The sequence below is a fragment of the Arvicanthis niloticus genome, chromosome 6, assembly GCF_011762505.2.
Source record: "Arvicanthis niloticus isolate mArvNil1 chromosome 6, mArvNil1.pat.X, whole genome shotgun sequence".
NCBI lineage: Eukaryota > Metazoa > Chordata > Mammalia > Rodentia > Muridae > Arvicanthis > Arvicanthis niloticus.
This window is the reverse complement of record NC_047663.1, coordinates 20,457,049-20,483,733: the sequence shown is the minus strand read 5'-3', so window position 1 is coordinate 20,483,733 and position 26,685 is coordinate 20,457,049. Positions and strand designations below refer to the sequence as shown.

The following is a 26,685-nucleotide window of genomic DNA, read 5'->3' as shown; positions in this document are numbered from 1 at the left end:
CTACAGACTGAGTTTCAGGTCAGCCTGGACTACAGAGACCTTGTCTCAAAACAAGGCAAATAAACACCAACCCAAAGGAAACCAAATAGGCAAACAAAGAATTTTGGAGGGCAGGATGTGACACTCAAAAGGCTTCAAAGCACTTTGGAGTTTGGACTTTTAGATAAGAGAAAAGGTGGTCAGTCAAATGTTATGCAAAATAATGTAAACCAGAAAAGCTGTAAATTCAAAAATGCTTCTGGATCCCCAGTACTTTGGCCAAAGTCTGCTCAACCTGTGCCCTGTGTAGACTTGCTTTATGGACAGATGCATGAAGCTGAGATAACAGTAGCCACACCCCCAATTAAAACCAACCTCCCCAAACCAAACTCCAAGGATGGGGCTTCATTGCTAGAGTACTTGCCTAGCATACACAAAGACTTGGGCTCCATCCCAGCTGTTGGGATGCGGAGGCAGGAGAATCAGTTCAAGATCATCCATGACTATCTAGAGAGTTTGAAGTCAGTTTGTCCTATGTGTGACTTGTTTGAAGATATATACCCATTTTACAGACTAACAAATAGAGTCACAAAAAGTCACTAATTGCCCCAGATCCTATATTCTCACTTTAAATATCAGGCATTATAGGCTCCAAAGTGCTCTGTGACTCAATGGTAGGTGGACAAAGGTTTTCCGGGCACAGACATCTTCAGAGCCCCTGGTCTCCTCCCAGGCACAGTTGGCCCACCTTCTGTCTCTTGCTGTGACCAAGGAGAGCAACCCTGGGATCTCACAGACTCCCCCAGGCCAGAGACCCAGAACTTTTCCCTCTCAGGGGATGTGACCTCAAATTTCAAGCAAATGCTTGAAAATAAAAGCCAAATTTAAAAACAAAGCCAGCCTTTCCTGCCTTAAAATATTGTGAGCCAGGGAAGCAATCTGCCTTGACGCTGCATTTTATTATGAGATAGAATTCTAACTGGGCTGGTTTGAGTTTTGTACACCTCCACACATTGTTTGGGCAATTAAGGGATCAGTAGTATTGGTAATTATGGTTTAGCATTCAATTACCCCCCCAGTTGAAAACCGTTAAATTGTCTGTGACAGGGCTTAAATTTAGCCCAGTCTCATGTCCTATGAAGACTTCACGAGTCAATACAAGCCATCCGGAAACCACAAGGTCCCCGTGCCAGGTAGTAATGACCAGTTGGGTTGAGGTTTTTTATCTGGGACATCGGGACAAGGGACAAGCTGACCCACAGGGCACTCGTGTTGAGGGTGGTCATTGTAGAGCACAGGGTTCCTAGAGCCTGCTTGGCCTGGCTGGCCCTGACCCCAAGCCTCGAGGCATCCAGGAAAAGGCTGAGAGTCCAGCTGATGGGTGACAGCTGACCTGGAGCCTCAACGAGGGGAGGCCTGGGGTCATGAGTGACATGTGAGGCTTGGAGAGACTGCCACTGAACACCTGTATGCCTGACTCTCTACTCTGCCACTTAGAGAGTGACCTGGGGAGTGGTATCCTATGTCTATTCATCTGTCTGTCTGTCTGTCTGTCGATCGATCTATCTATCCATTATCTTTCTATCTCCTATCTCTTTATCTTCTATCTGTCTCTGTATCTATTTATATCATCTACGTATCTGTCTCTATATCTACCTACCATCTATCTTTCTAATCTATCATCTACCTATATATCTAGTTATCTATCTACGATCTATGTATCTGTCTCTATATTATCTATCATCTCTCTCTCTACCTCTGTGGGGTAGTGGACCGTGCCACCAGACAGAAAAACTAGTATGGTCGAGCAGATTAACGAACGCCGGCAATTCTCATAATTGAGAACAAAGTGCGTTTAAATCTATTCTCGATCATGTTCCTGTCCGGGATCACGTGACCATGATGCCCCACTAAAGGGACCATAACAACTGATGATGCAGCACAAAACCCCAGAGTTCTCCATGCTAATGAGGTACTGAGATAGGCCCCAGGGGTTTAGCCAGTAAGCTCCCGTTCCCAGGCATCCCTTCCTACAAAAGGTATTTAATCTCTGGTTCACCCTGAGTAAGTCCTATGCATCCTTTTCCACCATGAATAAACCGTTTGGATGAGCAAGAATTGTCTCTTACACCAAGGACTGCCATGGGGGAAGACTGTCATACAGAGCTGCTCCCAAGTCTCCTGCAGAAGGCCTCTCCGCACTCCTGGCACTCATCCTGAGCTAAGCCAGATTCCCCACCCCTCCACCCCAGGCTCATCTCAGGCCCAAGGGGAGTCCCTTCCCAACTCCTTGTGGTTCCCAGCAACGACTGGGTGCCCAGGAGTCTGAGAACTGTAGCCTTAGTCCCAGCCTCTGCCATTTCTCACCCAGAGGAACATGGGCTGGGGTCCCTAGCTTAGGCTGCATTTCACCTCCCCTGAGTGGCCTGTCTGTGTCCCATGAGCCTGGCACCCCAGCTCATAGGAACATAGGAACAAGGAACATAGTTTAGTACCTCTGCGAGACCCCCAGTGGCGAACCGAAATGCAGACCCATCTATCTATCTATCTATCTATCTATCTATCTATCTATCTATCTATCTATCAACACTTGCCTCACTTTCTGTTTTGAGACAAGGTCTCTCTGAGCTGTCCACGGAGAATGTGCTTGTCACTTCTGTGCCTCGGCATCCTCAGGCCCTGGGATTGTAATCTGTGTCACCCACCCTGGCTCATTTAACTTCTGTCAGCCTCTGTCTCCTCATCTGTCAGCTGACGACACCACATGCCTCACATAAGTGTTATTCTCGGAGAAGACAGATATCTGTGGTACCCATGCAGCATCCACCTGGATGGTGCTGACAAGCCCATGCCTCAGGCAGAGTTCTGTATGAAGAGAGTGTTGGAAGGCAGCTGTAGACCCCTACTCTAGCCAACTGAAGAGAATTCTTGTGCAGGGAGGAGATGAGTCTTAGTGAGCATCCCCAGGCCTGGGTTGCTCTGCTCATCCTGGTCTCCAGGTACCCCTTAGAACAAACACGCTCCGGGTGATATTCCCAGCTTAGAGCCCTTGGCCTCAGGACCTGATGTAGTCACAGGCCTGCCTCATCACTTCCATGAGAAAGGAAGCAGAAAGTCTGCTCAAAGGGGAGATACTAGGATTTCCAATTTTTCCGAAATGATACAGGGTTGAGGATGTACTCAGTTGGCACAGTGCTTGCCCACCATGCATGAAGCTCTCTGGTCCCCATGTTGCATGACCTGAACCATAATGGTGGTAACACTCCTGTAATACTAACATTGGGTATTACAGGTAGGAAGGTCAGAAGTTCAAAGTCATCCTCACCTACAAAATAAATTTGGGTCTAGCCTGAGCTACATGAGACCTCTCAAATAGACGATAGATAGATAGAAAGATAGATAGAAAGATAGATAGATAGATAGATAGATAGATAGATAGATAGATAGATAATGTAATCGAGAGGCAAGAAGTTAGGGTGCTGGGAAATGGATACTGGGTACCTTATCCTGGGTGCATGTTCTTTATTACCCCTGTGTGTAGACCAGGTGAGCACAGGTCAGTTCTGGCAAGCACTTTCTGAAATCCACACAGCCATTAAGAGGCAGAGCTGAGATTCAAGTCCATTTGTCTCAGCCTCAGCTTTTCCACAATAGGGTCAGGCATCAGCATCAGAGGTTGCAAGCTCCCAACTCCAGGGACCAGCAGACAAAGCAAAGAGTACATCAACTGTAGATCTAACTGTCTGGATGCACGAGGTAGGAATAGGGGCTTGTGACCCTGAAGAACTCAGAAGCTGTCATGGGCTGGGGACAGGCTTCTGTTCTTTCTCCAATAGAATCATGGCCCCCTCCCCCTCTCTAAAGCATTCCACATTCCTCAAAGCCGGATTCAAATTCCACTTTATCTAAGAACCCTTCCTGAGCCCCACTCCCTGAGTCAGAGGCCAGGCTTCTCCTTCCTGTGAGCCAGTCTCTGCTGTCCTGACCCTGGCTGGGTTCTGCTTTCATTAGCACCACCGGGGCACAATGCCGGTCCAGGGGACAGTTGCAGGGTGGCTGCTAAATGAATCACAACCACCTTTCACTTCCTCAAACTTGAGGGGGGGAAGGTGTGGGGGGGAAGGTGGGGGGGTTGTTTTAGTTTGAGTGCTCACTCCATGCTCCGCCCACACTGACTCTTAGTTCCTCCCCTTACTCAGTCTCCCGTGGGAGAGGAGGACTCTGCGCATCAACACTATCATAGCTTGTTGTAGGGCAGCTTAGTACTAAATGGAGGTGAAGTCCTGGGGGTGAAGTGGATGGAGCAAGAGGCAGAGAAGGAAGCCTTTGTGAGGAGATGCCTCCTCCTCCTTCTCTTCTGGTAGCTCTGGCTGGCTAACTGTTCTATAACTCACCCTGTAGACCTGGCTCACTCTTAGACACTCACAGAGATCAACATGCTTCTGTCTTGTCTTCTGAGTGCTGGGATTAAAGGTGTGTGGCACCGTCAGGCAGGCCTCTTTCCTCTTCGGTTCAAATCCTGAATCTAATAACTTACTAGCTGTGAGGCCTTGAGCAAGTTACTTAACTCCCCATGCCAACACCTTGGGTACCACCTGGCACTCAGTGGCTGCATGCTGGGTCAATCTTAGACACTTACCATCTAGAGCTAGTCAGCACCCACATGGGGGTTGGAGGAGACTCCCTTTCTGGGTCAGGTGTTGGAGACAGGGGATAGTCAGAGCTCTCCAGATAGAAGCTAGAGAGGCCATAGCCCCCCAGCAGCATCCAGAGTTAGACATGTGATCCAGGTTGACCAATTAAATGTTCTCCCACCCTGCCCAGAGCTCATATTAGACAGTGATCTGGTGACAGTGGCTGTTAAGGGGCTGTGCCTGGGAAGCCCCACTCCCATGAGGGGAGAAGAATGAATGGTTTTGTCACTGTCCCCTACCCCTATCCTGGTGGACAGCTCACCAAAAACCTTGCCATCAACACCTTGCTTTACCACCAAGAGCCTGGTCCGGAGCAGGAAGGGCTGGAGGGACCCAGCAATTGGTGGATATGTATTTCTGAGCTTGTGCTGACAAGCAAGGCTCTGGGCCAAACACATGGTAGTCAAATGATGTGTAAGATACAGGCGGTCTACAGGAGAGACACAGCCAGATACATCCAACCTCTTGACATTGCAACGTGATGCATTCATCTACAACATTCCTGCTTAAGAACCACACAACTGAGTTGCAAAAAAAAAAAAAATCCCTTAGATCTCGTAATAGTTGTGTGTGCATATGTATGTCTGCTGGTGTGCGCATGTGTGTGGGTGTGGAGGTCAGAGGTCAACATCGGCTATATTTTGAGGTCATTTCTCCACCATTCAGACAGGCTTTCCCTTTGAACCTGGCACTGACTGATTGGCTAGGTTGGCTGACCCGTGAGCTCTAGAGATCTACCTGTCTCTACCTCCTAGTGCTGGGGTTACACACACCATGTTGGGTTTTCAGGGGGTGCAAGAGATTGGAACTTGGATCTTCATGCTCATGGCCAGCAGGCACTGAGCCATCTCCCCAGCCCCCAAATTCATGTTTTAGCTATGTTCACAATTGAATGGTGTTCATAGCTCTCCCTTGGCTTCATGTGGCCACCAGGCTGCAAATTGGACACACCCAATCATTGTGATGTTTACCAGCACGTGGCTGAAGTGACAGTGCCCATCGGATGGGGCCATGACAAGGGATCATATTAAAATGGAAACATCCAGATATCACTTAAGCTTGAATTGATGAGGTCGAGGTGACAGGAAACCCAGTTACCATCAGGCAGGACTGGTGAGAAGGTCCGTGAACTAACGCAGGAAACATTTAATCCAAGAGCATGCAGCTGAGTCCCAGGGGTTACATCCCTCTTCATCTAACAGGGACCCGGGTGTACACGTTAATCTAGACTGATCCTCCACAGGTGGGCTTTATCTATAGGTAGGCTGCAGAGCCCCAAGGAAGAAGGAAGGAAGCCATGCAGTAGAGAGGCTTCAGGATTCAGCAGGACAGCAGGGAATCCTCCCCTCTTCCTGGCCATGAGCTTTGTCTAGGGGACCTGGAGGTATGAGCAGTTGTGATTTGGATGATGTATTTAGATCTGATATATATGTGTATATGCATATATGTGTATATGCATACATGTGTCTATATTATATGCATGTATATGTATGTGCATATATGTATATGTGTATGTATGCATTGGCACATATATATACATATGCATATATATGTATATGTGTATATGTGCGTATATATCTCTGTATGTATGTAGAATATATTATATGGAATATATGAATATTTCATGTATTAATATGTGTGCATTCATCTATTCATGCATATATGGAATACATATATTCATTATATCAGTTGTGTTTCTCCAGAGAACCCTAACTAATACAGAAGAAGTGATTGTGTCACATCCTCCAACAACATGGAGCCCCAAAGCTCCAGAAGGCAGGCTGCTCTGCTGGAGATAGGAGCCCCAACGTGCAACTTATCCCAGCTGTCTCCAACACCCCTGTCCTGTCTTTCCTCTGCTATTGAATTCAAGTCTTTCCCAACTAAGCCCTGACTTCCTTATCCAGCTCTCAGAGCCTCTTCTGCAAGAGCCGCCTTTGGTTCACTTCTCCACAGTATGGCCATGACAGGAGAACATGGGAACATAAATGAGACTCTATCAAGGGCTTTGGGGGACCTTGGAATGGTGATGATCAAGTTATAAAGTTGGGAGGCATGTCCTTAAGTGGCTGGTTAGAAGAGATGTATACAGAGGAGAAAGCAACTCTGCCTTCCTTTCCACTGTCCCCTAAAAGGGTTCTTTCTTCCTACAGTGTTGCCAGGAACACACACACACACACACACACACACACACACTGGTTAATACAAAAGCAGCTATGGGAGGAGGAAGGGCATCAGCAAGCTGGACGGCGGCTGAGTGTGGAGCGCATGCGTCTAGTCTCAGCTCCATCTGCAAAAATATAGACAGTTTTCCCCAGCACTCAGGAAGCAGAAGTAGGTAGAGCTCTGTGAGTATGAGGCCAGCCTGGTCTACAGAGTGAGTTCTAGGATAGACACACTGCCTCAAACAAACAAACCAACACTCAAACTAACAAACACAATTACGGGTGGTTCCACCAGAACCTAGAACTGTCACTTAGTGGTTGGCTCTGCATCACAGAAAAGACGAAGAAATCCAAGGTGCAAACTATTCCCATTCTTCTCTGAAGCTGGCTTAGCAAAACATGAGATTTGCAAGCCCGAAGAGAGCAGCTCTTAGGCAGCCCAGGATTCTGAGGTGTAGACAGGAAGAAGGAAAGTAGGAAGTCTAAACTGATAAGAGCAAAGGAGAAGCTGAGAGACAGAGTCCAACACTCCCAGCAGCCCATGCTTCTGGAAAGTTCCTATGTTTTCCCCAACCCTCCAGTCCATTTTTAGCTTAGCCTCTGCTTCGATACCACTTTGAGCTTTGGGAGGTACCTGATCCCCTTGTCCCCAAGACCATGCCCTTCTTGTATGTATAAGGAAATACTCTATACACATTTGGTCTCTTCCTTGTTTTAAGACAGTAAATCATCAGATGCAAACCCTTTGGAAAGCAATTTGATCACAATACCAAGTGTCATAAAAATGTTCCCAACCTTTGGCCTTGTCATCTTCCTCCTGGGAATTAATCCCGAGGAAATAATTCACAAGGAAGACAGAACAATTTTGGTATCTACAGAGACATTTATTGGGGTGTTATTTATGATGGGGGGGAAAGCCAGAGATGCCTTCCCCTACCCATCAAGAGGGGGTTGGCCTATAAATTATGATGCACTCGTCCAAATGTAACCCTACCCAAAGGTAGATAGAAAATTGTGTCTCGATGACAAAGGGCGTTCAGAGCACTGGGGAATGTGGCTCAGTTTGTAGAGTGCTTGCCTAGCATGCACAAGGCCTGAGTTGGAAGCCCGGAACCATACAATCTTAGTGTAGTGGTGCATAGTTCCAATCCAGCATTTCGGAGGCGGGAGCGGGGAGAGTGGAAGTTCAAGGTCATGCTTAGCTCCACAGAGTCTGAGGTCCACCTAGGCTACAAGAGACTCTGTCTCAAAAGAAAAAGGAAAAAGGAAGGTGTTCTGAAAAAAAAAAAAATCAGATCTAGTCACAGAAGAGCAGAGAGGCTGTCAGAGCCAGTGGTCGGAGAGGACCAGAGCAATCAATGTCTTCTGGACATGACAGGACCACGACACACATGATCTCAGAGCAGGCATAGTTGCCTGCTGGAGACCAGGCACAAGATCAAGCCAGTCAATATTCTAGCCCTAAGTGGGAGGGGCTCATGAGTCCCTACCCCTCCCTGAGGAATTACCGGCAGCTGCCAGCTTCTGCAGGAGGAAGAGTCAGTTTTCTTTAAGGATGTCACTCCAGATAGGTTGACCACGATTCAGTGCATGATGGCCCCACATCCAGAAATATGTGGATGGTGCAAATTGGAATTGGTTGGTTATTAATTAAGAAAAAGAAGACGTGAAGTTTCGGGGGGGGTGTTGGGGAGATGGGGTTGGATCTGGGAGGGATTGAGGGGAAAGAGTTGGAATTAATATGATCAAAACACAATATGAAATTCTCAAAGAATTAATAAAAATATTAATTTATTTCAAATTTCAGGCCCAGAATTCTGTATGCCCTGTGATAGTTGCAATATTGACAAATGTATATAGGTATGCTTGTGTAAGTGTGCATGTACGCACGTGTGTGTATGTGTGTGTGAGTGTGTGTGCATGTATGTGTGTGTGTGTAAATGTATATGTATGCTTGTGTGGGGAAGAGATGCAAAAATGGATACACTGTCTTTCACATGTTCTAGGGTCCTAACAGTGAGACTTCACTCTGTAAAACTGTCACCTGTCCCCAGGGGATAATGACTTTCTTTGTTGCTTCCATGAAGGTGGCCTCCCTGATCCCGCCTTGCTTCGTCCCCACCCCGACCCCAGAGGAGCCTCTCGGGGACCCATGCCAGCTACTCCCACTCTCTCCAAGCCTTTGGTGGCAGACAGAGCCCGAGGCACGTTTTCATGCTCATAATTCAAATTGCCTGTTGAAGTCGGTCAAATGAAAAAATAGCCGCGCCGGGCGGTCGCGGCCGGGCGCCGGGCAGGGGAGCCGGAGCCCAGCGCTGGCCGCGGCCGGGGCCTGAGCTCATTTCCTGGGCCGCGCGCCGGGCTATTTCAGCCTGGCGCTGTGCAAACAATTGACTGCGGCCCACAGGGGCCCAAATTACAATCGGATCCCACACAAATAGCAGCCAGGCTTGGCCTGCGGGGGCCGAGGAGGAGCTGGATGCCACACGGGGTAGAGTTGGGGGGGTGGGGGGGGGGCCTGGGAGGGAGGTCGCGCGGGTCCTCCTGGCTTGTTAGGGACCCAGGCTCAGTCCCGTGCCCTGCAGTGTGACCCTCCTGGCACCCTATGGGAACTGCTTGGATTCCTCCTACCCACACCCCTGGTGCCAGGCTGGAAACCTTACCTGTGGATTTTCCCTGATTAACCCCTGGCGGTGCCTGTTGATTGGCATTTCGGAAGAAACAGCCTCCATTCCACCTCCCCTACTTTAAGTCAGGTCTGACTCTTCAGAATCTTCCCGTTTCTCTTTGAGAGTTGTCAGAATCGTTAGCTTGTCGGACACAGCCAGCAGGATCCCAGCCTAGCTCGTCCCGGACACACCCCCAGCTCAGACACCCCCAGCTACCCTGCCATCTCCACAGATGGCCCTTCTTTTCTCCACCTAGTGAACTCCTTTCCCTTTTGCAAGAAGCTCCCTGTCACCTCCTCAGGAGACCATCCCTGACTTCTGACCCTCGCCCTTTTACTTCCTAGCCTTGATAAGGGGGTTTCTTTCGTGTCTCATTATCCACGGGCCTGTGTAAACTTCATTGTGCTAATGTTCGCAAACGGGACTGCTCCTTTCTCTAGAAGAGTATTACTTCTCTTACCCACTGACTTACTTAGCCAGTGAGAGTCTGCAACCTATGTGCCTCTCTCTTAGAAGCTCCAGTGCTAAGGATGGTTCATCCCATATTATCTTTTTTTTTCCTCTGCTCTAAACATGGAGGCTACCCAGTTACAAACATCCCACGAACCCCACACAGGAGTGAAGGGTATAGAGCCAGGCAGGAGCCAACAGTTACACAGTAAACTTGACTTTAATTCTTGGGCCTCTGAGACCTGGACTCACTGGACCAACCATGCAGCATAAACCAGCCAATCGTGGCTTTTCCAACCTCTGCCTCTCTTTCTTGGCACTGTCTCTCCAGGCCCAAGAGCGTCCCTTGAGAGTTGAAGTGTATCACATTAACTGGGAGAGTTTATGGAGTGCCAACTGTGTCTTGACACTGTCCATTTTATGTGGTGCTGGGGGTGGTGCTACCCTCCCATAGAGTTCATAGAGGAAAGGGGTTCAGGTGATTTTGTGGGGCCTGCCTGAGATCAAAGTTGTAAGAGTGGATTCCCACCGGTGTGGCTAAACAGCCTTCCCAAAATCTGTGGGCGTGGAGTCTGAGCCAGAGGGGCATGGTGTGGGGCTGCCAGGCCAGGGATTGATAGGCAGGATTTTAATTCGCTCATGTGCAGTGCTTCGAGCCGGCTTTCCTGGCCTCTCAGCACCTCACCTCCAACCCCTCCTGGTTTGTTAATGGCAAATGACAAGCAATGGACATTTATTAATTAAACTGCCCACAGAGGCCAGTGGTAAAACCGAAGGCCACATGCAGTGGAGGGGTTCAAAGCATTCTTACTGTTCATGCCTGGGGCCCAGCCCAGAGAGCCACCAGGGCAGCCTCGGCCTAGCACAAGGGTCTTCCCAGGACCTGTCTACTACTCTGAATTCTGACAAGTGAGAACCACCTCTACAGCCATGGGATAATTAAACTTCCTGCATTTCTTTAGGGAAAAAAAAAAAAATCAAAGATCCTTTCTCTAGGGACAAGCTGCAGAAGGACCGGCTGGGATCTTTGAGCTCTCAGCTAGGACTGAGGGATTTTGAAGTTGGCCTTAACTGGAGATCTGAGGGGGAGGAGAGCTTGGGTGGGTGAGTAGGAAATGCCTTGTAATTAAATTTATCACAGGTCTGCTCAGCTTGAAGCATGGACACCTGTTTCCTCGGGACTGATGTGAGCAGACACAAAAACCGATCTTCAAGGCCCATTTGTTATGCTTAAGTTGCCTGTTCATGCCGGGCAGTGGTGGCGCACGCCTTTAATCCCAGCACTTGGGAGGCAGAGGCAGGCGGATTTCTGAGTTCAAGGCCAGCCAAGGTCTACAGAGTGAGTTCCAGGACAGCCAGGGCTATACAGAGAAACCCTGTCTCGAAACACCCCCCCCCCCCAAAAAAAAAAGTTGTCTGTTCATTCACTGAACTATCCTAACTGCCTAAAATAGCCTGGCACACAGTAGGTGTTGGATACACACATTAGGTGTTCTATACACAGAGCAGTTGTTCAAAACACATAGTAGTTATTTAATACACAGCAGAGGTTCAATATAGATAATAAATGGTCAATAAATACTTACTGACTGATTAGCCAGAGATGCACTTGATGTCTTTGTTTTTGTCTATTTGCTTGCTTTTTAAAGGCAAGGTCAGGCTGGCCTTGAACTTAACAAGGCCATCTGTTGAGTTCTCCCTCCATCTGTGTCCCAAGTGCTGGGATTATAGGCATGTGCCCCCATATCATGTTTATGCCACTCTGAGGATTGAACTCGGGCCTCATGAATACTAAGCAAGCACTCAGCCAACTCAGCCAGACCCCAAGTCCTTAATTCCTAGTGGAAGCCTGGGTGTCTGTTGTTTCTAACTGTTGTAACTACAAGATTGTAAATCAGTTGCTGAAGTCGCCAGGATCTACTCCACTGAAGTCTCCAGGACAATCTATCCAGCCCCTAGGCTGTCTGCAGTGGTTTCTTTCTTTCTTTCTTTCTTTCTTTCTTTCTTTCTTTCTTTCTTTCTTTCTTTCTTTTTATTTTCTATCAAATTGTCTTCTGAAGGACTTGAGGCAAATCTCACTTCAGGGCCATGCCCTACTGGGGTACGTTCTGCATGTCCTTCCTTGCATGCACTCTGGCTATACCTTGAACTTCAGTAGTGGTGGCTGCTGTAAAATCATGAAGCCCGAGGGATCACAACCAGAAAGGCTGTACATCTCAGTCAGCTAGTGACAGAACAGAAAGAAGAAATAAATGATCTGCAATCTCTGTCTCGGTCTGTGTCTCTGCCCGTGTCTCTGTCTCTCTCTGTGTCTCTGTCTCTGTCTCTGTCTGTCTCTGTCTGTCTCTGTCTCTCTGTCTCTCTGTCTCTCTGTCTCTCTCTGTCTCTCCCTCTCTCTCTGTCTCTCTCTGTCTCTCTGTCTCTCTCTGTCTCTCTCTCTCTCTCTGTCTCTCTCTCTCTGTCTCTCTCTCTCTCTCTCTCTCTCTCTCTCTCTCTCTCTGTGTGTGTGTGTGTGTGTGTAGGAAATACACATTCTCTTCCTGGGGTCTTTCTGAGACCCTGTTTTGCCCAGCTGCAGCAATCGCAACCGAACTCAGTAATTACAGATGTGAAAACGAGCCCTTCTTGATTTTTTCATCTTTCCTCTCAGAGCAGCTCTGTAGCTCCAGGTTCTTCTGGGCACAGGGGAAGGAGTAGAAAGCTGAGGTGAGCCAGTCATAGTCACAGTGATCTGTCTTCCTTAGCCTCTTGGGAGCAGTCCTGTCCCCCCACCCTCACGCCACCTGCACCTTGTGCATGTTGGATGAATACAGCCTTTCCCCGATGGTCCTTCTGACTGCACACAGTGCCCCCTCAGCCACTGGGTCTTACCTGGCATTGTCTACTGGAGGCCCTGGGAAAAGAGCTGACCTCTTGGATCCCTCATTACTTCAGGGCCCTGGTGGCTTCTTTGACCTTGGATCCCAGGATGGAGCAGGGATACTGCCCTTTGGGGTTTTAGGTAAACAGCGGACCCTGTCTAGTTGGGAGACTTCTGGGGTTGCCACTCTGATTTAGTCTCATCATGAGCCATGGATGCAGGCATATGAGGGAGCTGCTGGGCATGGTGACACACATGTATAAGCCTGGAATTTGGGAGGCTAAGGCAGGAGAGTCACTGTGAATACCAGGGGATCTCAAGCTACACAGCAGACCTTGTCTCAACCAAACCGAACCAAACCAAACCAAACCAAACCAAACCAAACCAAACCAAACCAAAGTAAAACAAAACAGAATAGAGTCTAGTTGTTCGTGCCTGTAATACCACCACTCAAAAAGCCAAGCGAGAAGGATCACTTGTTCAAGGCCAGCTGGGCCCACACAGTAAGATCCTGTCTTAAGGCAAAGCAAAGCAAAACAAACTGACAAAAAAACCAACCACATACGTAAAGGAAAACATATACTTATCTAAGATGCCATTTTATTTTACTGTTCTACTTTATTTAGATAGGGTATCATGTAACAAAGATGCTAACCTTGAACTTGCTCCACAGCCAAGGATGACCTTGAACCGTTGCTCTGCCTCAGCTTCCCAAATGGAATTACAGAGATGTACTATCAGACTTGATTCCTGAACTAAGCCTTTCTAAAAGTCCTCAGAGTATCTAAAAGGCCCTAATTATGACCTCTAACACCGTTAAAGAGAACTTAAAAAAAAAATAGGGCTGGGAAGATAACACAATAGCCAAAATGCTTGCCACACCAACAGGAGGACCTGGCTTCAGTCCCCATCACATTAAAAGCCCAATGGGGCAGCACACAGGTGTGATCCCAGCTCTGGGGACAGGTAGAGGAGGTGAGTCCCTGGGGCTGTCCAGCCAGCCTCACCTATTCTAAAAGGCCCACAGTCCATTAAAGAGACTGTCTCAAAACCAAATGGGGCTGCCCCTGAGGAAGGACATTCGGTGTTGAGAGATTTGGCTTCCACATGATGGCACACACACACACACACACACACACACACACACACACACCAATATATACACACATAAGAAAGTAAATACTAGACAAATAATCCATTAGATGAGTTGGCTTCAGGTTGATAGTTATGTTTCTCCGTGGCACTAGACACATGTCCTGTCCATCCCAAATATCACAAATATCCATTCCCACCTGGAAGCTCTATCTCAGGGTCTGTGGTGTGATGTTGTCTGAGCACGTGAGCTGTGGCCAGTTGGATGGTCAGCACTCAGCCTGCATTGAGCTCCTCTCCTGAGCCTTCAGATCACACGGAGGCCTTCCTCAGTTTGCTGTGGGCTGTGAGCACCTTGTGGGTCCCAGAGAGATTTCCCACTGGAAGCAGGCATGCTCCAAATTGATGCCTGACTGGACGATTTCTGGTGTAAACTATATGTCCATTCTAACTTTAGCCCAAGGGGTCATTCTTGTTTGTCCCATGAAAGCTATAATACAGGACGAGACAACTCGCCTCATACATTCCGATTTCTAAATACACAATTTACAATTTTCTGGGATATTATTTAAGTTTATTTTTGTGACGGAGTCTCGCCATGCCCACCGAACGCTTATTTAAGTTCTGGGTGGCCACTGGAAAAGCCTAGGATGCTTCGAGTGGAAAGAAGGAAGGAAGGAAGGAAGATCTTCCTATTCATTAGTCAGAAGCCTAAAGTCTTACAAGTCCTGGGATATCCACTGTGAGGCCCAGGATGGAGGCTGGGCGCATACTGACTTGCTTTTCCACAGCCCGCAGCTCTGCAGGTGGCCTTCTGGTGTGGGATGACTGTGGCCTAGAAAAAAACCCTGCTGGGCTGTGGTCTGGCTGGGGTTCTAGCTCCAAAGCTTTCTCTTGTTGGGCATTTCTCTGTTTCAGGAAAGACCATTTGGACCCTGCAGGAATCTGTGTTCAAAACCTTCTGTGTTTCCCAGCTAGCTTTTTGCCAGCACCAGCTAACCCTGAGAAAATGGTATTTAGCCTTCCTTGTAATTTCCTTTAAATTTTTGTTTGTTTTCCTGTGTGTGTGTGTGTGTGTGTGTGTGTGTGTGTGTGTGTGTGTGTGTGCACCTGGATCCTCTGGAAAACCAGCCAATGCTATTAACTGCTGAGTCATCTCTCCATCCCAGATAAATGTAATTATATTAAATTAGGTTTTTAAAAAGAGAGGGAAAGCAATTGTATAATCTAGAGATAATTAGAACAGCAAAACGTCTTGGTAGATTCTGGTCTAGAGTAGCAAGAGGAACATTGCCGTGGAGCTTTTTGGAAATGCACCATCAGGCTGGAGGCGTTCTGAGGGAGAGAGGGAGAGGACATGCTCCAAGACTTGTAGTTCAAGGCCCTGCACAATAAAGGAGGAGGCAGAATTGGGGTTGGGGAGACTGCAGGAAACTCTACATTAGACATGCTGCTGAGAACGCCAGCCAGAATATGTCAGATACTGTGGGTTCGGTGTCTTGTCTATTTTTTTTTTCCTTTCTTTTCGATGGTGCAGATAATATGGGGCATAGAGATAGGAACAGACTAGTCTTGAACTCTGTATGTAGCCAAGGATGATGGTGAACTGCCCATCCTCCAGCCTCTGCTTCCCTATTGCTGGGATTACAGGCGCATGTCACTCTGCTCTGCTCACTGTTCATTTTCTTATTTGATAGAATTCACATGCTGTGAGTCCACTGTCCTTTACTGTGTTCCGGGAAAACTCCTTATTGACTATAGGACATGATACATCATACTTATCTAAGAACATTGTACTCATCACTGGATTTTCCTAATTTTTTTTTTTTTACAGTAACATACTTAGCAATGCGTCTCATACAGAAGGTGTATGATTTGGGGGTTTTAGTGTCTTTACAAGTGTGGTCATTTGAATGGAGACCATAGGGGCTTGAATCCTTTGTCCCCAATTGGTGGAACTGTTTGGGAAGGATTAGGGGGTGTGGCCTTGTTGGAAGAGGTGTGCCCCTGGGACAGGCTTTGAGGTTTCAGAAGACTTATGCCATTCCAAGTGTTCTCTGCTCACCTCCTACTTGTGGATCAAGCTGTGAGCTCTCAGCTGTTGCCTGGGCCTTTTGATCATGGCCTCTAACCAAACTGTAAACCCAATCGAATGCTTTCTTTTATAAGTTGCCTTAGTCACATGGTTTCGTCACAGCAACAGAAACCCTGACTAATACATGATTGTGCAACCATCACTACTACCTGTTGGCATTTACTCTAGGCTCTGCCCCATAGTTACCTAGCAACAGCCAGGTGTGCCTGACTCACTATAAAAGGGGCTGCTTGCCCCCTCCTCTCTCTCTCTCTCTCTTGCTCTCTTCTCTTCTCCTGCTCCTTATCCTCTCTCCCCATCCCCTTCCTCCTTCTCTCTCCACGCTCATAGCCAGACTCTACTCCTCTTCTCTCCTCTCTTTCTCTCTGCCCTTCTCTCAACTCCCCTTCCCATGCCCTGAATAAACTCTAGTCTATACTATACCCATGTGGCTGGTCTCTCAGGGGAAAGGGATGCCTCAGCATGGGCCCACAGAGGCACCCCTTCCCCCACACCTTACCATACTTCCACCAAACATACCCATTCCTCTCTCTTTTTATAAAACACAACACTACCTAAATCCAAAACATCATCGAGGCGCACAAAGAAAGGGCGTACTCATCCATAGTGGGTCTCTCATCCCCTTGACTTATGCCCCGGGAAACGACCAGCCTAGCTCTGCCTCTTTGGATCCAACCGTGAGACAAAAAGCTTCTTTTGCTTAGTATGTTTTCAAGGTTCACCTGTGCAGTGGGGTACACCAGTACTTGACTTCATCTTCTGGTTGCATAATTTCCCACTGTGTAGACACTCCACATCGAGGACATATATTCATCGATTATTAATTCTAGGTTGTTTTCAAATGTATGAATGATGCTGCCAGCAATGTTGGGGTAGAAGGTTTTGTATGGACTTATGTTTTCAAAACCTTGGGAATATACCTGGAGTGGAATAGGTCCTTCAATAAATTTGTATATTTACCTTTAAGTTAGAATCTCTAGAGCTGGGCCCCAAGTCTGTCTGTCTGTCTGTCTGTCTGTCTGTCTGTCTGTCTGTCTGTCTGTGTCAGTCTGCCTGTCAGTCAGTCACTCAGTCTGTCTGTCTGTCTGTGTCAGTCTGTCTGCCAGTCTGTCAGTCTCTCTCTCTCTCTCTCTCTCTCTCTCTCTCTCTCTCTCTCTCTCTCTCTCTCTCTCTCTCTCTCTCTCTCTCTCTCTTCTAACTAATACTCCTTTGAGAATTTTGCATTTTGAACAATATTTTTTGCTCACCTCCCCTAACTCTTCCCAGACCCATTTTTTTCCTACCCACCCAGCACCTATCAAGTCTAATCTGTACTGCCCAAATATTCTTGCATGTGTGGCCTTTTGCTGGAGAGTGGAAGACTTAGTGGGGGCCATACACCTAAAGAAAACCGATTCTCCTGGAAGCTACCCAGTGCCAATAGCTGCTAGGCTGGAGTGAGGCTTCATGCCACCCTCCCCTCTCCATCCTGCGACTTGGTCTGACTGGAACCTGCACGGGTCCTGTGCATGATGTCACAGCTGCTGTGAGCTCTTATATGCAGCTGCCCACTAATAGGTTTTCTACCAAAGCAATATAGGCCAGATTAGATCAGATTAAAAGCAGATAAAGGCAGGTTTATTAGTTCTGCTCCCAGGTGAGTTGATTGGCCCCAAGGAATAGGGCCAGGGAAATTGTGCACCCCAGCTAAGACAAGAGGGTCTTATAGGCCTTAGATGAGGAGTGGTGATGTGTCAACTAGGAGCCTGGATTGTGCCCATATATGGTCAAAAGCTGAGCCCCTAGTTGCACCCTTGGGCGGGTTGCTGGTACTTCAGAGGCAAGAGACAATGATGTGTTGGCTTGGAGTTTTCTCTGTGAAGGCAGGGTGGAGGAAAGGAGAGCAGACAGGGTAGGGGTGGGGTGGAGGGGAGATGGAGGGTTGTGGGAGTCAGGGAGGGTTCTCAGCTTGTGGTGGAGGGATGAGCAGGAGTTCCAACCAAATACTCACTGCTTCTCTGAAGTCATCTATTTCCTCTGATGTTTTACACTCTTTCTACCCATCTTCCACAAGATCCCTGAACCTTGGGAGAAGGTGTGCTCTCTCTTTCTTTTAATTAATTGATTAATTAACATGTCAATTTTAAAACTTCAATTTTTTTTTTTGTTTTTTTTTTTTTTTTGAGACAGGGTTTCTCTGTGTAGCCCTGGCTGTCCTGGAACTCACTCTGTAGATCAGAAGTCCCCTGCCTCTGCCTCCCAAGTGCTGAGATTAAAGGAGTGTGCCACCATCATATCTTATTTTTAATGATGGTTCTTAAATGCTTTAAAAATGAGACTCTTAATCTCAGGGTTGTGGGTTCAGGCTCCACATTGGGTGCCACCTGTAACTTCACATGTACATGAATATGTGTGCATGCCTGAGTGTACGTGTGTGTATTGTGTGCATGTATGTGCCTAGGGAGCAAGAAAGCCAGAAAGAGGACTCAGATCCCCCGAAGCTGGAGTTACAGACGGTTGTAAGCTTTGTTCAGGTGCTGAGAAGCAAATTTCAGTCTTCTATAAGAACCACTGAATGACTTTTCCAGTCTCTCTCTCTCTCTCTCTCTCTCTCTCTCTCTCTCTCTCTCTCTCTCTCTCTCTCTCTCTCTCTCTCTGTCTTTCTCTGCCCTACAGATGATTCTATACCGAAGTCTGAGTATGGAGCAGTGAACTCCCATTGTAAAGAGCCAGCTAGTGGGTGGTTGTCCACATCAGCAACTTCAGCCTTCATGAGGCTGGAGTAGGAAGACTACTGCAAACTCAGGCCCATCTGGGCTCCAGAGTAGAGGCTGGGGGATGATGGCAAGGGGTAGCTAGTAAAGATGTTGGGTTTGCAGGTTAAGAGACAAACTGAGAATTAGTGACTTGTCTTTTATTGCTGTGACAAAATGCTGGACACACGTCATGTAAGGAGGTTTTCTATAAGGGAACAGTCGACCCTGGCATGGAAGTCACGGTGGCATGGAAGTCACGGTGGCAGGAATATGAAGCGGTCAGTCAACATGGCATCCTTGGCCCAGAAGTGGAAAGCATGGTTCTCTCTTCCTTCTTGACTCCAGCCATTAGACAGTGCTACCTGACAGCTGGATTGAGTCCTCCCAGTTAACCCAGCAGAGACAACTCCTCACAGACAAGCCCAGAGATTTGTCTCTTAGATGAATCTAGATCTTGTCAAATTGGCAATGAATGCCAACCATCACTTACTTATATACCAGAATAGTTTAAAAAAAAATCCATGAAAATTGTTACTGACAAAAATTTAAGTGTAACCATAATGATTTGGAGACTAATTTTTTTATAGTTCAAGTTTACTATGAGAAGAATGGTATTTTTGTGGTATATCATCTTATAGGAATTCTAAATTCAGATTCTCTACTATCAACTAGACTTCTTTCATCCACCTGTAAAAGCTGTGTTCAGCTCACAGCTTTTAAAGGGCCAACCAGTGGGCCAGCCTTGGTGAGCTGCCACACTTGCTAGGCAACCTTAATGCCTCACAATCCCGGAAGTTTAAATGCAGCCAGGCCAGTGCTAAGCAACTGCCTTTACTCACAACAGTTTTTCTTTGAGCAAACAACCTCTCTTCTGTTCCTTGTAGTTCTGATAGAGCCACTGGCTGTGGGGTCCTGGGTCCCCACCTACCTCATATCCCTAGGAAGCTGAATGTGGAGAAAACTGTCAGTTACAGGAACCCAAGTGCTTTTCTGCTTTGAGGCTTGCAATCCATGTCTAGGTCCTGGCAGCTCAGCGATATCTACTGAAGACCCTTGAGTCCCATGTAAGTGTTTTTGAAATGGGCTGCAGAGATTAAGAGATGCATGCTCTCGCTGTAAGGTAAAAGCATTGCTGTTCTTCAGCCTGCCGGCCTGGAAGAGTGGCCATCCATCCTGCTACTATACATTCACACATCCCAATGTGTTCTGGAGAATGTGGTCCTCACTTGGTCTGCTTGGGTTGTGGGACTGGAAAGTTGTATTTGTCTTCTAGCAAACAATCGTGTGTTGGGAGCCTCAGATATGTTTCCATCCTGAGAGAGTAAATAAACCCAAGAACAGAGAGATCTAGGTAAGATTTTCATGGCTGTGTCCTACCCATGAATGTCCCTAGATGGATGCTCACAGAGGCTGTACCAGCAAGGGCCATCTCTAATTACAGGGATGCAGAAGAGTCATTTCTCCTGTTGGTCCACAATGCACAGCAACCTGTTCCCTTGGTCTCTCTTTCCTTTGTCTGACTTTCTTCTCCTAAAAACCCAGCTTTGTCCCATTTGGTTAGGAGCCAGCTGGGTCCAGGATGGACACAGCCACACACCCCACATCTTCCAGTCTTCTAGGCAGAGAACACTAAAGTCAATGAGCCAGGTTTCAGACTGGATTCTCACTGGATTACTTCAGTAGCTTTTGACCCAAAAATTGTTCCAACAGGGATGAGCATAGAGTAGAGAAGGGGCTGGAGATATAGGTTAGTTGGGAGAGTGCGTGAAACATGCGTGAAGCACACATGAAGCATGCATGTCTGATCTTCAACACTGCATAAGCAGTGCATGGTGGTGTACACCTGCAGTCCCATCATGGGAAGTGGAAGCAGGAAGATTTCAAATTCAAGGTTATCCTTGACTATATAGTGAGTTCAAAGATAGCCTTGGTTAGAGAACCTGTTTCAAAAAAAAAATTAAAGAAAGTGTCAGGGGCATCCCTGCTTATACACTGAAGGCCTAAAATCAGCCATAGGCTTGACATATATGCCTGCTAACACAAAGTCTTGGGTATCTGTGGAAAAACACTGAAACAGATAGCTATAAGATATTGTAAACAGGCAGCTTTGGTGGAAATTTATCAGCTTGGATGAGAACAAGTAGTCATAGGTCTTGCGGATAATCATAGATCTTGGGTAGCCTTGGTGGATAGTACCAACTTAGATTAGGACAAGTGAATCATAGGCGGAGTCATAGTGACCTGTCCCCTGAACCTTCACCCAGCTGATACTCTATTCTGGAAGATATCTGTACTCCCCCTGAACACTTATGCTCCTGCATCATCCCCTTCCCCACATCCTGCCTCTATGTGCATATAACCCCTGTGTGAAAAAAGGGAAAATCAGTGGTTTGATCAGCCTATAGACAAGCTGCTGTTCTTTGCGTTCGCCTGTCCGCCCCCCACCCCCGCCCCATCTTCTCTTTCAGGTGATCTCCCTGGGCCCCTGTTCAATGCCCTGCTTGCTGGGGCAAGAAAGGGCTGCCAACAAATAGAATTATTTTATATTTACCGTGGTGAAAGACCAAAAGCCATCCGATACTCCAAACACCCTTTTGGACCATTGTAGGAGCTGACTCTGGGTAGAATCTGACTGGGGATGGGTCTTAAAGTAGCAGAACCTGTTGGGCCCCATTTCGGCCCTGGTTTGGGACTTGTGTACAAACCCAAGCCTGGCTCAAGTTTCTGCAGCCTTGTGGGAGAGTCTAAGCCTGGCTCTAGTTTTGAGGCCTGTCTCATCACTTCTGTCACTTTCACTTCTGTATCCACTTTCACTTCCATATTGGGATGACTCAGAAAGACCCATTTGGCCCAGCCTCTGCCCGGCTGTTGCTAATGTAAAGCTTTGCCATTTGGCCCTGTCAGTCACTCCATACCTTCCCGCCCCCTATGTCATCTCACCCCACCAAAACTCCTTCTCCCTATGCTCCAAGTTTATATAAACAAGAGGTTGTTACATTAAAGTTGAGTTCCTGCTTCTGTAAGACTCCCGGCTGGGTGTGTTTCTTTTGGGCCACAGATACTCACCATCCCGCCCAGCCTCAGAGGACCGGGATCTCTCTCCTCTAGTCTGGACCTGCCGGCAAGGGGCCGACAAGAGCCAAACAGCTCTGAAATGGATATGTACTTGGCCTAAGAAGGTAGGCCAAGGGCCATTCTATTGAATCTTGCTTCATAAAGGTTTCATTTTAAAATGAATTTTTTATTTTTAATGATATGAGTAGACAGTTATGTGCACATGATTACCTGTGCCCTCAGAGGCTGAGGCACTGGGAGCTGGCGTTCCAGGCAGTCCTGAACTGTCTGATATGGGTGGGAACTGAACTTGGATCCTCTGCAAAAACAATACACTCTCTTTCCTGTCTTGCCAGCTCTCCCTCCAACCCCCTCATTTTGTATTGAATTGTGTGTGGCAGTATTGAAGACCCCCAAACTTTGGAGACCCTTACTCAAGTCTCGGGAAGTCTCGACCACCCACAAACTCCAAGACACCATACCTGGATGCAATCAGCAGAGGTTTATTAGGGAAGAAAGCTGGCAGCCAGCGGTCAAACTGCACACTCGCGCAGGAGGAGAGTTTGACAAAGCCAGTCAGTCTGAGGAGGGTTTTTAAAGGGAAAAACCACAAACCAGGGGAGTGGGAAGGGGTTGGGGGTGAGGGGTTGTCAAGGATACATAACAAAAAAATAGTGGAACATTCCAGAGGAACCCACCATAAATGATTTAGAGTCATGTGAAAATCACTCTGTATACTCATTCTTCTCAAGAATGTAGTTTTACCACGTCGCTGTGCCCTACCCTGTCATTTACCAACTATTTCAGATTAACTATTTTTCTTCCCTGAGGCTTGAGGAATGTTAATCCAGCAAGCGTCCTCTGATTCAGGGATAATGTCCTCCACCCGGAATGTATCCTGGGGCAGTGAAGGCCTGAAATCTTACATCCAGTTCCGCTTTCTGGAACTTGCATTCTTTTGCTCAGGTCTAGGGTAAAGAAAAAGCCTGTATATATTTCACAATATGGTCTTTATAATTTTTCACTCTACAGTATGGCCAGTCTGGACAGCCTCTACCTCAGGTTTAATCTCCATAGGTTTCAAATCTAAATTTCTGACACCTTTTTTTTTCAATGTAATTGCAGACTGAGTCTCAACAACTCTTAACAATGTCAAGAGCACACATGTCATTTGGCCTTGATCATGTCTTCTGTCTCTGAATTGGCACCACTATGGGGCTTTGTGACTTGACATGTTTCATAAGAATGTTAGAGTGAGGTGACCTGGACAAGCATAGGGGGAAGGAAAGGACTACCCAGAGGCTTTTGAAGTCCCCGAATGGAAGATCAGAACGTCATGTGACTGCTCAAACAGTAAAGCAGCAAAGCCACCCAAAACTGGTGGTCACCAACATGGCTGACCCAGACCATCACCAACAACATGGCTGACACAGACCACCACCAACATGGCTTGTGGGGAGCCAACAGAAGGCGGCTATCATCCTTGCAGCCATCTTGAGCCATATACCCTGACAACAGACTTGATTACAATAGCCTACAACAGCTGAGCACACTCTGATAACATCTTGTTTTAGATACCCAGGATTTTCCCTTGGGTGTGTGAGACTTAAAGGTGTGTGACTTAAGGGCGTGACTTAGAGATCAGATTTAGAGACAAGATCTAAGGGCATGACTTAAAGGCGTGGCTTAGAAGTGAGATATATAAAAGGCAAGAGGCAGACAGAAGAAATTATTATTAAGTATTAGGCACAAGGAGTAGGCACTTGAGACTCAAAACAGGCAACTAGGAATTAGACATTAGACACTTATACTTGGGAGTAGGCACTTGGACAAGTAGGAATTAGACACTTGTACTTGGAAGAGAATTAAGCACTTAGCACCTGGAGAAAGAACTTGGAACTGGGAAAGAGACTAGCAACTGGAACTAGGGTCAGGACCTGAGACTTGGTACTAGGAACTAGGGACTTGGAGAGAAGAAGAGAGACTGAAGAATAAACGGGTTTGAATCACACTCTGTCTGGTCTCCATTCTTTGAGTCCGTCTTAGAGTCCGTCCTCACTCTCTCTCTTGCTGAATCCTTGGACTGGAGCAGCTTGGGGCAGTGTGAGCTCTAACAATTTAGCCCCCAAGGCTTTTGGCAGTGTGGGTTCAAACATTGATAGAGCGGTCCGAGACATTTTGGCCCCCAAACATGGTGTAGAGCAGTCCCCAACATTTTTGGCGCCTAACGTGGGGCAGCTCGGGCCGCAACAATGGCTGACACAGACCATCACCAACATGGCTGACACAATTATTCTTTTTGTTTGTTTGTTTGTTTTTTGTTTTTTCGAGACAGGGTTTCTCTGTATAGCCCTGGCTGTCCTGGAACTCACTTTGTAGACCAGGCTGGCCTTGAACTCAGAAATCCACCTGCCTCTGCCTCCCAAGTGCTGGGATTAAAGGCATGCGCCACCACCGCCCGGCAGACACAAGTATTCTTGAAAATTCCCAATCCGTTCTACAATTCTTCACCTTTTCCTGCCACCTTGACTGGTGATTAATCCTCCTCTTTGTGAAGGCTTGCCCATAACATAAACCACCTGAAATTCTGGGGAGGTATCCCATCTTGGGCATGTACTTACTTCGTTTTCCCTTTCTAATTCTCTCTCTCTCTCTCTCTCTCTCTCTCTCTCTCTCTCTCTCCCCTTCCTGATTCCTTAATTTTTCTCCTCTCTGAATTCTTTTTCTGATGTGCCAAACTAGGGAACTAATCTGCATACTGCATCCAAAAGAATAACTCTCAACAATGCCGAAAGAACACATGACATTTGGCCTGTTACTTGCAAACTGGAAAAACTAGGGGTGGGGGGAGACCTCACTGTCCCCAGCCCTGGGACCTCCCGACTCCTTTTCATTACAAGCCCCTCACTGCTATCTGTCTGAGAAGCAGGCTGGGGAACCCCACTTCTTGCTCTGTTCAATGTAAACATTAGATAGCAGGCAATCTTGAGTATTCAGTACTTCACTGTAGTATTCTGGGAAATTAAAAAATGAATGACAGGGCTGGGGAGACGGCTGCCTATGTATGAGAGTCAGAATTTGATCCCCAGTACCAAGAGGAAAAGCCAGGCACTGTGGCACATAGCTGTAACCTCAGTGCTGGGTGGGGGAGCTTCAGGCTCAGTTAGAGCCCCTGCCTCAAAATGAAGCAAAAGTAAAGTGAAAAGCAATGGAAGAAAACACCCAGTATCAACTTCTGTCCTTCAGTGCACGCGCACACATATGTAAGTGCAACCATGCACACGAACATGTATACACATACATGCAGAGTAGGTGGTAACTCAGGAGTTTCCATGCTTGAAGGAAATATTATCTCAGTTGTTTTACAGGGGTGACTTAGGGAGAGTGGCAGACGTGGGTAAAGAAAATAATAAGTGTGGAACACAAAGAAGAGTGGAAGAACAGGCCAGGGAGCCAGGGTGAGCTAAACGAGCTGACCTGGGCTTGAGCAGGGTTTGAGTCAGGCCCCCTGGGGTAAGTGATTGTGACAGGTAGGTCAGAAGACAGTAGCCAATCCTTAATGGACATGTGTGTGACCACCATTAAAAATGGGTGTATGAAGATGCTGCGATGTGAAAAATGGTTGTGTCACTTTTCAGATATATGAAACAGATGTACACACACACACACGCCCACACCAAGCAAGACTGGTAAGAATTACACCAAAATGGAAGCAGTCCTTGTACTGTGGGTGGGTCTGCAGCTCTGTTTTTAAATAAAACAGCACTTGCTATTACACAAGCACAGGCTTCTGGGGCGCTGGCCAGCATGGGCATAATCCTTGTTACTAAAATAGTTGCAGCTCAGGAGATAACTGGGCATCCTATCCAGCAGCCTTCCACTATGGACAGGAGCCTGCTGCATGCTCACCTGATGGTCCAGAAGAGCTGGCATGGCCAATAGGCTACTCTTCCTCTTTTGGGGTGCAGAACCATAGAACTTGAGCTGGTGCCAGGCAGGGGTTGGGGGTGTGGAAGCTGGCAAGCCCAGGGCTGTGGGAGTCAGTGTGATGGCCTGTGTTTTAGTTCCAGCTCATCAACAATTGTTGAGAAACAGCCTTGGGGTTGCTTGTCCCCACCCCACAAATTCCCACCTCCCTAAACAATGGTACCCAAGGTGACTCCAGGACATCTCCTCTCATGTGGCTCCCCCTGAAGCACCTGGAGCCCCTCAGTGAAGGGCTACACCTGTGCTTCAAGCCCCTCAATGGACCTGATCCTGATTTCTTCCCCTTAGCAGTCTCTGGTATCTCATCAGGGCTGCCAGTGTTCCCTGTGAGGCAAGGTGTTTGTCTTGGGCCCTCTCTGGATGCTTCTGTCCAGACCCTTGGCAGGACTCCACACTCAAACTCCATACTTGTGCCATGATCTTCTATCTGGGTCCACTCTTTACCTTTTAAGGACTGTGCAATTTTTTTTTTTTAAATCCATAATCTGGACTTTAGAATCTCCAACAAAAGCAATACCATGTATAAGGGTGTATAAGTGGAATTACTTTTGACAATAACTATTGCCAATAAACGGCACAAAAGTCAGCCATCTTTCTGCCTAGATGAGGCAGATTTTTACTTTGTACAAACACTAGAGAAACTTTGTAAAAACAGAAAACATACATATCCGCAGCCACCACCTAGATGCAGCTCAGTCAGGGCCAGCTAATGTGGTAGGGCTGCCTCAGAACCCAGCTGGTGTGTGATTTCAAATTCAGTTTCCTGGACTCAGCTTCAGAGCTGCCTGTCAGAATCCTGGGAGCAAAGCAAAGGCCTGGACATGTGAATGCACCCCCAGCTCCCCTGCTGTCTCTGAGGTGCCCCAAACTGCTAACTCCATGGTTTCCTAGTAATCATTTGACCA

At 47.3% G+C, this 26,685-nt stretch overlaps 1 long non-coding RNA gene across 1 annotated transcript; it reads left to right on the top strand.

Annotated features, from left to right (window-relative positions):
* The first annotated feature begins 19,603 nt into the window (after positions 1 to 19,603).
* LOC143442656 (uncharacterized) lies at positions 19,604 to 23,802 on the top strand. Its single transcript, XR_013110993.1, has 3 exons — positions 19,604 to 19,803; positions 21,798 to 21,918; positions 22,150 to 23,802. It is a non-coding gene; the product is annotated as an uncharacterized LOC143442656 (long non-coding RNA).
* The last annotated feature ends 2,883 nt before the right edge of the window (positions 23,803 to 26,685 follow it).